Source organism: Drosophila serrata, unplaced genomic scaffold, assembly GCF_035046125.1.
Source record: "Drosophila serrata isolate PLE 108 unplaced genomic scaffold, ASM3504612v1 contig_382, whole genome shotgun sequence".
Classification (NCBI taxonomy): Eukaryota; Metazoa; Arthropoda; class Insecta; order Diptera; family Drosophilidae; genus Drosophila; species Drosophila serrata.
Window position 1 is genome coordinate 5,628,160 of NW_028257280.1, and position 14,367 is coordinate 5,642,526.

Consider the following 14,367-nt stretch of genomic DNA (forward strand, 5'->3'; position numbering starts at 1 on the left):
CAGCAGCAGCAGCAACCCTCCGCGACTCGGAAAAGCCAACCTCCTCACCACTTTCCTAATGAAGTTTGACGTGCTGATGTGCGGTGACGTTGACGAGGATTTTCCATGCAGGAGTGGAAAATTCACAGTCAACAAGTGAAAGTCAGCCCGCGGTGAAATTCAATGACGATAATGATGATGATGATGTGACGGAGGAGGACTTTTGTTGAGGAGCCATAAAATGCATTAAAATTAAAAACGTGTTAAAATGCTCAAGAACAACTTGCGCCATATTTTTAATGAGCTCTTAATGAGGCCGTTTTGACCAAATCAAGAAGCAAAAACCTGCGCACCGAAAATAATTTGCGTCTCATTTGCTTCCCAAAAAAAAAAAAAAATTTATAAAATCGTAAATTATAAACAAATTTTTAATGAAAAAAAAAATGTATAAAAATACTTCTTTCCGGCATATGCTGCGGATCTCCGCCCAGCGTTTCGAATCCCGTATCTGTGTGTGACTTTTGTTGCTGCCCATAAATTATGTAAATTTCCATTCCAAATTCAAAATTAAAAAAAAGAAAAACAGAGGAAAATAAAAAAAAGGCGACGAAGAAACGCTGTCCTGCTGCTCTAATAAGGGTGAAGGGTCACGGGAATACAAAGCAAATGGCGAGGGGGCGTGCCTAGTAAATATCATAAAAGTGAGAAATATGCCTCTTATTTTGTATTTTGTAATTTGTTTTGTAATTCTGCGCCTTTTTTGTTCTGAAATATGAGGAAAAAATTGCCACATTTACCCGGAAAAGGGAATGGTAAGGCGGGGAAAATGGATTTTTTATTCGATTTCCTACCCCACATCGTGGGAATCCACGTTTACCGGGGGGTTAACTTCCACTAAGTCTGCGACTTTGGTCCTTTGTATCCTTCATTCTCAACTGTACAAATTGGATGAGGCAACCTGTGCAAGTTTTCAGCGACAGCGGAACAGGGAAAAGATGCATAGATACTTAGTTACTTTTCGGTAACCGCGGCAGTTCACATAAATAAAGGAGGCAGCCAAGGATATGCCGGGGGAGCGGAGCAGAGACATATGCAAAGGCGTGACTGCGCCAACTCTCAGGTGAAATTTATCGGGGGAAAAAGGAAGCAAACGAGAACGGGGTACACTCGGCTGCAGGGTTCTGGATTCTTAGGTTTTTAAGCCAGTATTTGAATACGAAATTAAGGTTTTAATATGGTTGAATTTTCTTCGTTACAATTATGATTAAATGGAAGAATTCAATTTATAAAAGATACTTCCTAAAATGGGTTGAAATTACTTTTGTAAACTGATTTAATTTGTTTTAATAATAATTAAAAATAACTAATAATTCTACATAATTTATTTTTATCAATAATAACAATAAATAAATAGCATTTTCAATTACCAAATAAAATGTTCAAAACCTGCAAATTATTTATAATTTTCTTAACAATTTCCTTATTTGTTTGTTGTCCTGTGTAATTAACTGACGGCTGCTGCTGCAAAGTCGTCTGCAAGTTCTTTTGTGGCAGCGCTTAATTTTTAATGCCACGCCATGAAATTTATTGGGCCGCCACAAATTTGAGTTAATCTGCAAGCTGCCAGAGGGCTTAACGTTGCCAGGACAGACTGTACTCCGCGCAGGGCAAAGGATACCGGAAGTTAGGAGAGGGTTCTTCAACAGGACATGCAACCAAAGAATGGAATGAGAGCTGCGATGCGACAGTCTCATTTAAAGTCCCAACTGAAATCAGCGTTGATTTAATTTCAACTGTCAGGAGAGTTAAGGAGTTGAGGAAATATCCTGCCGGAAAGGGGACGAGGTGCGATAAGTGCTTTTCAATGCGCAGTGAGACGGTGATTTCCAGGACTTTTTTGCTCCGCTCTGCATTCCGAGTGGGACATTCCTCGACATGCCATCAATCAATTGGCCGGCTAACGAGTGGCATGTCCTGTGTCCCCATATGAGGACCTTTATAGTGTGCTTCTAAATGAAAAAAAATAAAACAGGATCCAGCCAGAGCATGTAATTTCGCTTTGTCCTTGCTGAGGTTTCCAACTCATTCAACTCTTCATTCCAATCACTGACAGACGACCAAGAGCGATGGGTTCAATCAGGACATTTGGCGGAAGGAGGAAACATGGTCTAACCTAAGGATACTTTCACTGACTAACCTCTAAAATAATGATCCAATTTATATTAATTTCTTTAAAAGAATATTTAAACTCATATTTATATCATTTAAATTATTCCTTGATAAGAGACTTACTCCTTTCCCCTTTTAAATTGCGACGCTTAGCCAGGACACCATAAATATTTATTAATGAAATTAACTGAGCTCGCAAAATTCAAATTGAAATATCAACGTCGTAATTAAAATTCATGTTAAGCTCCCTCTCCGAGGGTGGCCTTTTGGTATTTGTTGATGCCAAAAAATGGGGGTACACCCCCATCGCTTAGTATGATGGACGAGCAGAAGGGTTCTGGTCTTTTTTGGCCCATTTGCATATGTCTTGCCTCTGGAATGATAGCCTTAATTGTGGCCATAATGCGTTGTGTATGGTGTCTATGTGTATGGTTATCCGCGTGTGTGGTTAAGTGGTTTTTCAGGTTGCCTAAAAAGCATAGAAACACTTCTCTCCCCCAGTTGATAACCCATTCCCCAGATTATTTACTATCCCCTCGACCAAGAGAGTGGCGTTCATTTTAATGAGCAACAAATTCAATTTCAACTTTCGAGCGCCTTTGTTCCGAAAATTAATTCATTTGCAATTCATGGCTTTCAATTGCAATTGTTTGGCCTTTCGTTGTGGACGGGGGAGCACCAGTCTGTTTCTCTCCTGGGATCCGGAATTATTTGGTTAGCTTAAATTTATTCTGCCATGGATCATGAGTACCCCATCTCCCTCATTTTCACAGACATAAATCAAGCGTTTACTGACAGCCGGAAATGCAAATCAAATGCAGACTGTATTTGAGCATATCTTCTTATTCCTGACTTTTACACTTTGAAGTGAAAGATATTGGGCTAGAAACTGCACTAAAAATGTGTAAAAGTGTATTTAGAATTGGAAACTAATTGCGTTTTAATTTAAGTATGAATTTGTTGAAGTTGTATAAGATTTGATATACTAAGTAACGTGGGTCTTTCTTATCATACTATATTTTACTAATTTTTCACCACATTTGAATATAAAAACGAAAATATATAAAATTTAAAGACCACCCATATACCTCATACATTTTTTAAAGTGCATTTCCACAGCCTGTCCAGCTTGTTTTATTTTCTGTAATTTCTTTTCCTGCTTCTGGTTTTAAATGATGTGCTAATGCGATACAAGCCATGGAAAATTGGAATGGGCTATCTATTAAGGGTGCGACGAGGTGCTGAGGGATGTCCCTTATTATCCTCGTATCTAAACCATTGTTAGAATACCAACAGCTGTCCTCGTAAATCAAAATTATGAGTTTTCAATGAAAGCTTCGACCGAATGGAAACTTTTAAGCAGCCGTTCAATCGCCGCATAATAGATGCACAAATTTATAACTATTACTTACGCACGATTAAATCATCTGCGATGGATACAAACATAGGAGGGGGAAAAATCGTGACGTCTTTCTTCTTTGTCCCAAATTGCAGTCATTTGTTGGGCTTAAACCCTTTGCAAACACAAAGCGAGAATGGAGCCTAATGAGGCAGCCATAAAAATATATAGAAAAGAAACGAAATGGAACCATCAAAATATGGCTAGGATTTCAGTGTTTCTTTGCCTGACAAATGGCCAAGACTTTCTTCGAGGGCGTGACGAAAATCCAATCAAGCCGGGCAAATATTCAGGCTCAGCACTTTCCTAGGAAAACTAATATAGAAATTAGGTGTGTAATGTGCTGAGCGAGCCCATAAATATTTTTTCCCTATTCTATGGAATATTTGCAAAAATGTTTCCACAACACTAAGCGAGGAGGGTGACTTTAGTGTCCATTTCGAGTGTTTGGCCACATCTGACATTTGTCATCATGATTCGGCCATAAATACAAACTGCTCTGAACATAAATAAACATTTTTCGGGAATTATTTTTGGGAGGTGGAGAAACAGGAATAAAGTGTCTTGGAGCAAAGAAGATTGGTCATCCTGGAGGACATTGGTAATATAAAATACCTAAAGAGAACTGTCTTCACTTTAACTATTCGAATATCTTTTCTAATTTAAATCTAGATTTCTGCAGCTATTCCACTAACTCTGAACAGTACTATAAGTATCTATGACCAGTAAGTATCAATAAACATTAAGTAACTATGACCAGTAATTAACTCTGAACAGCAAGTATCTATGACCAGTAAGTATCTATGACCAGTAAGAATGTAAAGAGGAACATGGCAACAAGGAATTTAATTGGGAAGTTGGAATTGATCCCACCAATATCTTATTTATATATAATATAAATGTCATGGTTAAGACTTACCGCAGTAGAGGACACGTCATTGTTTACTTCCTTCCAGTGTTGTGACCAAGAATGCTGATTCCATCCAAAGGGAGTTTCTTCCTAGTCATCCAGATGTATTGCATTGGCCACGTCATATTTTTTAGGCCGAAGGCTGATCACTTGCACTATCACTTGAGATGTTAACACTAGGTACCCCTAGGACAGACTGAGGCGCGCGGGCCCTCAGCGCCTCTATTTATAGTCCGCGAGCAGAGCAGAGAAGAGAAGAGCAGAGCAGAGCAGAGAAGAGAATGTGAGTGCGTGGGAGAGAAGCTGTTGCCTTTAGAGATTAACATAGAGCGATTAACATAGCGAGAGTGGGGGAGAGGCAGAGAGCAGCAGCGAGCTGATATTTAATTTAACTTTAATCAGCAAGTAACTTTGAGCAGTAAGTAACTCTGATCAGTAAGTATCTATGACCAGTAAGTAACTCTGAACAGTAAGTATCTATAACCAGTAAGTAACTATGATCAGTAAGTAATTATGTTCAGTAAGTAACTATGATCAGTAAGTACCTATGATCAGCAATTATCTATGCCCAGTAAGTACTTATGATCAGTTACTAACTTTGAACAATAATAAACAATGACTTGCAACTTTTGTAACAACACATTTCTGAAACCTGGCCGGCAGAAGACACTTCATTCCGGGGATGTTAGAACGAGTTGGGTATCAAATGCATCGATGAATGAAGAAATTTAAAGTATTTGAATGAAACTATGAAGTTATTCTTCTACATAATTTTACTAGTATATAATTCGAAACATGGCGAATCGGTGGACTATATATATACCTAAATATATCTGCCAAAAAAACGATCGGAAAATTTAAAGAATATATCCATTATATTTTCTTTAAGAATTTTGTATAAAACTCTATGGAAATCGGACAACTATATCATTTAGCTGCCATACAGACGATTTTTTAAAAGTAGATGAAAATGCAAAACAATGAATGAAGTAAAAGCAGGCATTACTTTATTGTTTATTAACATCTGATCGAATTTCAATCTGCAAGGGTATACAAGCATTCTTTCTTGTTGTATTTATACCTTTAAGAGCAACCTAAATTCAACCCAATCATCTATCAAGCCTTCTCCCAATATTAACCGAGGCCTCAAGGAGTAATTTAAATTTAATGATGGCAGCCAAGATGCTATCCTCTCCCCAGGATCATAACCTGTTCAGACTTTCAGGTCTGCCTTTGATGTGTGTGTGTCCTGGCTCTTGATGGCATATCAAATGTGAAACTATCGATGGATAATGTGCATACATATATTCCACACATACGCAACGCTTGCCTGAGCAAACAAACAAAGTTAACGCAATTAAGAGTCCTTGCCGGGAAACTTAATTAAGGATGCCGTTGCCTGCCAAGTCGAAATTTGTTGAAATTTGTCAATGGCAACGAGGCCAGCGAGTGGCAGCAGCAAAACGGCAAGCACATCAATCGCTTGAAGAAAACCCCTACCTCTTAAAACCGGTCCTTGTAAGGATACGTGGAACTATTCTAATGCGGTTGGTGTTGCAATTAAATTAACATAAACTTTGGGACCAGCAAGGGCACGTTTTCCACTCTTTTTAGCCCAAAAATTTGGGCTTAAATAAAAGGGGTTGGGTTTGAGCTGTTGATTGGGGTGTGCGAAGAGCGTGTGTGTGTGTGTGTGCTGGTATCCTCCCCTGGATAAACTGAGGAAAAAAGGTATAGGAGGATTTATTTACAGGATTAAGAAAATTAATGCTTTTCTGTTTTAGATATTGGTTTTTTTTTTTAATTTGATTAGTCATAAAAATTTTAGTATACAAATATTAACAAATATCGATTCAAAAAATGCGAAGGATATATAAACTTCGGCTTCCGAACATTAATATCTTTTCTGGATTATTAGTTTAATTTTCCTATAATTCTTTGCTTTTATTCCTTTGTTTTTCTCCCTGTGCATTCACATGCAAATCGTTCCCGGGGAAGCCCCAATTTGATTGACGCCACACGACGCGTTAATAACTTTAGCAACGCCTTTGTCCTGCGGCGGACTTTGATGATGACTACGATGATTATTATGCCGCCGCGTATGAGGTCGGATGAGGATTGGGAATGGTAATGAGGTCGTCCTCGTCGTGGTGCCTCCTTTGGCGATGACGCACTATCAGCAATCACTATAATTGCATAGTTTATCCGCATGTGTGTCTGTTTGCTTTTAATACCGCTGCGGCTGCTGCTCTATTTGTTTGCTATTTAAGTTCACGTTCCCATTTTCCCGTTCCCATTTTCCCTTTGGTTGATAGTTTCCCGGCTGTCACGCAACCCAATTATTTCCTTCAAACACATGTAACTGTTAATTGGCAGAGCGTCTCCCGGGGCATCCAGCGTGTCCTGGTGTTTATCCTTGTGGGTGCGCCACTTCCCGTCATAGTTTTTAGCTACGAATAGTTGTGCCCCGGAGCTAAAGACTGAGATTGCTTCTTTTACCCCTCGAAAAGGGTTACGATTAGTTGGGGAGCCTTCTTAGTTTTCCACTTAATCCGTCTGCAGATGAAAAGTAAATAAAGAAAATCAAATCAAAATGGGAGCTCAAGTGGGGAAAATTATTGTTATGAAATGAGCTAAAGCAATTCCCCAAGCAATTATTGGTGTTTTGGTTATAGCAGCCTTTATTGCAACTGGTATAAAGCTTTTACCTTAAAGGAAATATATATTTAATAATACACATTTAAACTTTTATGGGTTTAGTGTTTTTAGGTAAATGTTATTCCAGTATAATTCAGTTTTCATGGAAAGGAATTTACTAAAGATTGCTGGAGGAAAACCTAAAGATAAATAATAATAATCATGTCAATTAGATATATTTCTTATTTTTCATTAAATATATATGTATATTGGCAAACCGAAAGCAAATTAATGAAGTAAAAAATACATTTTCATAGCTACTTAAGTAGACATGACTAAATCTTAGGAACATTCTTAATTCTTTACCAAATCTCTCTGAAATTATTCCACATTCAAACAGCTTATTTTCCATTTAAAAGGATTATATATTGTTTAATTCTCACTCCTTTAGCACAAAACTTTAAATAAGCAATTTGGGGAACTCCCAGCGGAGAAAGCATGGAGGAGAAAGCAAAAAACGCTTTCTCCCGTCGAACCGTAAAAATGCTCGAATATCCTTGACTTCCGACTCCTCTCCCTCTCTCTCTCTCTCTGTCGTCCTGATACTTGGCTGCATATGATTTATGGCACAGACAGGCGGTTAAGACAGAGAGGCAAAAGGAGAAACACAGACGCACCGCCAAAAGATTTACGAGTCCTTCACACACAGGATATTCGCCATCAAGCAACGCAGGATGGGAATGCAAATCGCGGCACGCATGAAGTGAGTTCCGGGGAAAGGGGAATTGCCTTAAAACAAGAAAGAGAGGTTACAAAACCCGGCAAGGATAATGCCACAAATTGCAACAAGACATATTCCTGAAAAAGTTGCCAAACTTTAAAGCCAATTACAAGTAAAGAGGATTATCCCCAGCTATTTCACAGGCAATTTCCAGCTTATTTATTTCTCCTTTTTTTCCTAGAAAAAAGATAAGAGGACTAGCTTGAATTGTCCTGGCTAATTGCCCCACTCTCTCTCCACTCGGATCACATCTAATTTGCGTGGCCATCAGAGACATCCATTAGGCATTATCGAAGGCCATAAAAATTGTGTGTGTGGGGGGACATCGTGTGGCCCCAGGACATGCATCCTGTTTTGTCAGAGGCTATCAGAATCATAAAACTATCCGCCCGGCAAGTTCTTTGTCCGCTAATAGAGCTGCCTGGATCCTGTCGCGCTCTCTAGCCAATTCCGTCCTTCCGTCCAAGGAAATCATTTCTGTTGTATCGAATCTTTTGTTGCTTCCTTTTTCGGCTTTTTGTCTCTGCTCCTGCCAGACGGAAAGTCTGATTCCTGAGTGTCCTTAAGTGCAATAGTCGTCTGCCTTGACTTTGGAGCTAGCTGCCTTTCCTTCAAGGAACAAAAAAATGGAAAGAATGGCGGGCATGCAGAGATTAGTGTCCACTGGCGATGGCATCTTTAAGGACAGACGACATCCTGGCAGATAAAAATACAAAACAAAAAAAACAAAACTTACAAAAAAAGTATACAAGAAAGGCAGACAAAACTCATTTAAGCTTAAAATAATAAACGAATAAAAAAAGGGACACCCTTGACCTCACCCGATCCTTGATTCTTAAACCGGGAATCCCCCACTTCACGCTCCACTTGAAAGTGTCACAACAAGTAAACAATTCGGTAATGAGAGCTCTCCAACGTTCTCGCTAATAACTCAGACCAGAATAAATGAGAAAATCAAATAAAAACAAGTTAAAACTTCCGTGAAAAGCGAGGAAATGAAATGAAAACAACAACAATTAGAAATTGGGGAAGAAACAAAAAAAAACCCCTCCTTGTGCTCGCATTTTTAAGCAGTCGAGTAATTACACGTTTAATTGCAATGGCACAGGACTTCTTTTCGAGTTCCATGGACTGGGGAAAATTCAGGAAAAAATATGCCAGAACTTGGGTCCAACAAAAAAATTACTTAAAATTCAGACATAATGAAAACTGTTGAGAGAATTATGCTAATTTCATACAGAAGGCAACGCTCCGAAATGGTGTCCTTTCCTGCTTCTTTTCTTGTTCCTTGTCCGGCTTTCCATCCATTACGTGTCCTGCCTGTTAAAGAAAAAAAGTAAGAAATTTTAGGAAATTCTAACTGAAAAGTGAAAGTTCGATTTATGCGGCTAAAGAGAAATTCACTTAGCTATGCAAAGTGTTGCTTTCTTTATTGCCACCCAAAAAATGCTTCTTGATGTACGCACATTTTTGGTTCCATTTATTAGATTTCCTTGCAGCTTCCTGTTTCTTTTTTTTTGCGAGTCCTGTATTTCACCCCGTATTTTTCTAGCGCGCATTTTGCCTGAATTTGTAATTAGCCCACGGGATTATCGAAGGATAGCAGGGGGTATCCTGAGTGAGCAAAAATTGGGTAAATATTCAAAAGGTCGATTCACTAATTCAGCTGTTGATTAGTGGAAGAGTTTTCAAAGTAAAGATGGGGTTGGTTAATAAAATATTGAATTGAGACTAGACTAGACTAGACTAGAAGTTATTTGTGAAAATTATCTTAGAAGCCTTAGATACTTATAAAATATAATGAATATTATTTGATGAATATTATTTGTACATAATTTCCTTGCTATACTTAATTAAAAGGTTCAGAAAATCTTCCAGAGTATCCCTTAGTTCATTTTCTTTTCCCTCATTAATTAGGCTAAGCTTTTCTTTTCGCTCATTGCACTTGATAAAACTTTTCTACCCCGCGGGCAGTTTGATTTGCGTAAACATTTTTAATTATGAATGCGCTGCGTTGTAATGACTTTGTATCTTTTGGATATATTGCTCCACTCCACTCCCCCACGGGATAATATAGCCTGTGGACATTATCCTGTCCAGTTGGTGGATTCCCACGTTAAGCTTATCGGCATCCGCCAGATTATCGTTATTGGGAAAGACAGGAAGCGAGTCAAATTTGTCGGCCAAACAAGGCAAGATATATTGTATTTGATATATATCCACGGTGACAATATTAATTTCTGGCTGAAACTGCGCATTAAAATTTATGTTTGTGACTCTGTGAATTCCTTGGAAGGCTTCCAGGTCACGCCCTCCATTCAAATTGCGGCATAAACATGCAGAATCCTTGTGCATTTATGACACCCGATGCGCGTGTCTCGGCCATAAGGCCATGGATCAAATTGTATAATATTAATTTCTAATTGCATAAATTTTGCCTCGTTACCAGGCCATCCTTGATCCTTGTTCCCTTCAGAATTTTTTCATTTACGATTCCTGGTTTAGATCGTAAAAATTAAAGCGCTCCAAGGTGTTTGAGTTTGGGTTTCGGTTTCGGTTTAGGTTTCGTGATGTGTTTTTATTTGCCGGTCGCTGTGCCGCTCAAATAAAAATAAAAGCACCCATCAAATGTCGAGTTAAAATGTTTTATTATTTCACTTTATGCCCATCAAACGACGTGAGTTCGACCAGGAGAAAGCACAAACAGAGACAGGATGTGGATGTGGATGTGAATGTGGTTGGGATCCTGAGGTCCTGAAGACAATTGCCAAATGGTTTATTGTTTTTGCGGCTGCTCTGTGGAGCGTTGATAAGTCCAACGATTTTGCTTGTGTGTTTGATGATGTCGCTTGTAGGATAAACAGGGAGTTATCTCCTTTAGCCCCTTGGGGCAATATCTTTTTTTTTGAAATTGTTATTAAAATCGCAATGCGATAAGATGCCAAAAGCCGAAGGGGGAGTTCATGTATCTTTTGGCAATTATTTCGATTTGCTGCGCTTGACTGGGAAATGTAACTGAAACCGGCAGTTGAGTACAGTTAAAATGGATTTATTATTATTTTTTATTGGAGAAATTGCTGGGGTTATTTGCATTATATATTTCAAATGTTCATTTCTTTTTTACTTTTAAAAAGAGTCACACAAAGCGAGTGGGATTTTTGGAGAGTGTATTTAAATAATAACTTAAAATTCAATTATATTTAATGGAATGATATGCGTTCTATATCAGAACGAGTTAAATTTAATTAAATTGTAAATTCAGAATTAATTTTAATATATATTTATTATCATATATCATATATTTATTTTCATCATTTATATGTACTATAAGTTAAGTTCTTTAAAAAATACCTTCTACAATTCCTACACTATTATGGATGTTATTACATCACAGTACCATTTACAATAATACATAGTTATATAAAATAATAACTTTCCTTGTTGCTAAGATATCACACTCTCTAAAATAATAGAAAGTATACTACAATGACAATTCCCTTAAACCTTAATTTTCATTTATTTATTGATTTATTGTGATTGCAACAATGTCGCGGCTTTTCTTTATTTATTTTACTTATTCTGGCGACGTTGGAAAATTGTTGTTTTTTTGTAATACCAACTGATACGTGACAACCTGCGAATCGAGACGAGACTCACCTTCGCTCGTCGCCGTCAATCGAACCGCGGAATCACTAAATGCCCTGATTAATCCACTTCAAACATGGAGGGGCAATGCAATCGCATACGTGAAAAGTTAGCTGCCGAAATGAAACTGTGACTGTGACTGGGCTGAAGATACTCTCGTATCGCTACGTGCACACCGGTTGATTGCATTTACGTGTTCTCACCTGTGTCACCCTTAGAGAGCAGTCCCTACCCCATCCAGCCTGGGTGTAAGGTGTGGGAGAACATTCGCATGCATTCGAAGGGAGACTGTAGTTCGCGACTTTGCTGTGCAAGATGCAACTAAAAACCACCTTAAACCTACCATCAAAACCACCTCAAAACACCCAATAAAACCTCCTTGAACTATCCCAAGAATCAACCTTGGAAACCCCCTTAGAACACTCCTTAGTACACCCCTTACAACTCGCTCAAGCACCACCTTAGAACTTTCCCTGGACCTCCCTTAAGACCCCCTTTTAAACCCACCTTAGAACCTCCCTTAAAACCCTCCTTAGCACCTTGAACGTGGCAAACTTTCTCTAATCAGATGCAGTTGTAATTACAAAACTCCAGCGCTGAGAGCTTCGAAAGTAACGAGCTTAGGTTTCAAGAGGGGATTCCCAACTAACAGGAAAAGGTAATACCATTAGTAAATTAAGCTTAGGATGTGGTAAGAAAAGATTAAACATTTTAATAAGAATTTATTTTTCGAAAAGCCCCTGTTCAGCATAATATAGAGTGCAATAAGAATTTAAATATATATAAGTTTCCTTTTTCGAAAATAGATTTACCATGCTATTATTATTATTTAACTTAATTTCTTTTAACTATTTAATATAACTCTTCTCAGGTACCTTCTTTAAACCCCTTTCAATTAGTATTTTTAAGCAAAATCTCTAAAAAATAAGAACCTATACACACAAATCGAACGCGAATTTCACTAAACTAATGTCTGGGAATAGTTAATGGTTCCCTAGGAGGGTTTATCTCCGAATTAGAATCTCTGGAACACAGATAGTGGGTGGAAAAGTGAGAGGAATGAAAAGCAAAACCAAGAATAGGACAGAGACAGTGGCACGTCGGGAATTCTAGACTTTGACTTTGGGGCAAACTTTAAGTAAATCTGCTTATCTTGTTGGAAAGTTTTGCTCTACGTGCCGCCGTCGCGTCGCGGTTGTGGAGCCAGTGCACCCACTCAGGCCAGTCATCCACCAAACCACCTCTAAGCCTACACAGAAAAAGAATATAAAGGTCATCTTTGTCTTATTTTAATAGAAAATTAAGCCCAATATAAAGTAACTAAGATCATTCTTAAGATTTTGTTAAGATTAAATGGAAGCTTTAAAACTTATATATATGAAATGTATATCAGTAATAATAGTGTTTCTTTCTGTGTATAAACCAAACCCCTAACTTAAGCCCCTTTGCCCCTACAACTGGAATGCAGAGTTGTCATAACGTTGACAAAGTCTGACACGTTGGCTTTGGGCCTGGTCAAAATGCTGGGAATTCGGACTCCTATCGCAAAAGGTCGCTGTCAATCAGCCAAGGTTTGTGGCCTCGGTTTCAATGGAGAGTGGGGATTTTGCAATGACAGTGAGTGTCATCATGTATATACACATACGTGTATGCCCCACTGTTGCCAGGCGAGTGAGAATTAATTGGAATTCCAGCCTGCAAACCCAAATCCTTGGTAATGTCCCTTAGCTAACCCCAAAATGGTTTGATCCTTGAATGCTTGAATGCCTGGACTGATTTGCATGTGTGTATTTTGCTTACGAGACGGGATAATGGCCTGTTTATATGCATTCAGGTGGGGTTATTTCAGGACGAGAATAGGTGTGATTAAGACAGCTTCGACAGACATCAATTGAAGATTTTAGTTATACTTTAAAGGTAGTTAAACAATTTAAAGGAATTATCTATAAATTGCTCCTTTTCTTCTTTAAAAATCTTAGGTTAAAGCCATTTTTATATAAAAACCAATTTAATTTCATTGAAGCACCTAGCATTGCATTTTGATTCCTTAAATGGTTTTCCCAAAATCCATTCAACCCATCTTGGTGGAAACTCTTTAAAACCATCTGGCGCCAGGATCAACATCCTGTGTTCCTCTTTACCATGTCCAGAACTGCACCCATTACTGTACCCTTAGCCCAAGTGCAAGTGCATGGCCCAATTTATGGTCAAATGCTAATTTTGGCCATGTCCTCGCACAAAGCGCGAATTGCTCGACTTCCTGGATGATGAGCATAGGAGAAGGTGTACTCCACTTTGTGGACTCTCCTCCTCGTTTGGAGTCCGTTGCGGGCCAGTGGCTGTAATAACTCTCGTCTGCCAGATGGCTCCGAGCTGGTAGCTTCAGGATATGCCGGCCATGGTATACAGGATCCGGGCAACTTTGTGGCTCCCGGTAATCCTTGTTGCCGTTGTTGTACTCCGTCTCCGCTGTAGCCATTAATGCCCACAAAAACGAGGCAGGACGCCAGAGGAACAACAACAAAAAAAAAGATGCTATTATCTTTTTAAATTGTCTGCCAGGCGGTGATGGTGGAACAGCAGCAACAGCAACAGAAGCCACAGCAACATCAGTCGCAGCAGCAACATCAGCAGTCCAGTCGAGTGGCAGCCACAGCAACAGGGAGCAGGACACTCGAAATAAAGTCCTTAGGAAAATCTGATATATTTTTATGAAGTTCTAAAATTGTAAAGATATTGAATTGGGAATTAATTTTTAAATCGAAATTTCTACAGATAAAAAAAAACATATAGTTTCAAAGGTGTTATGGAAACCCTTTTAATCCTCTACAACATTTTCCCCAAGTG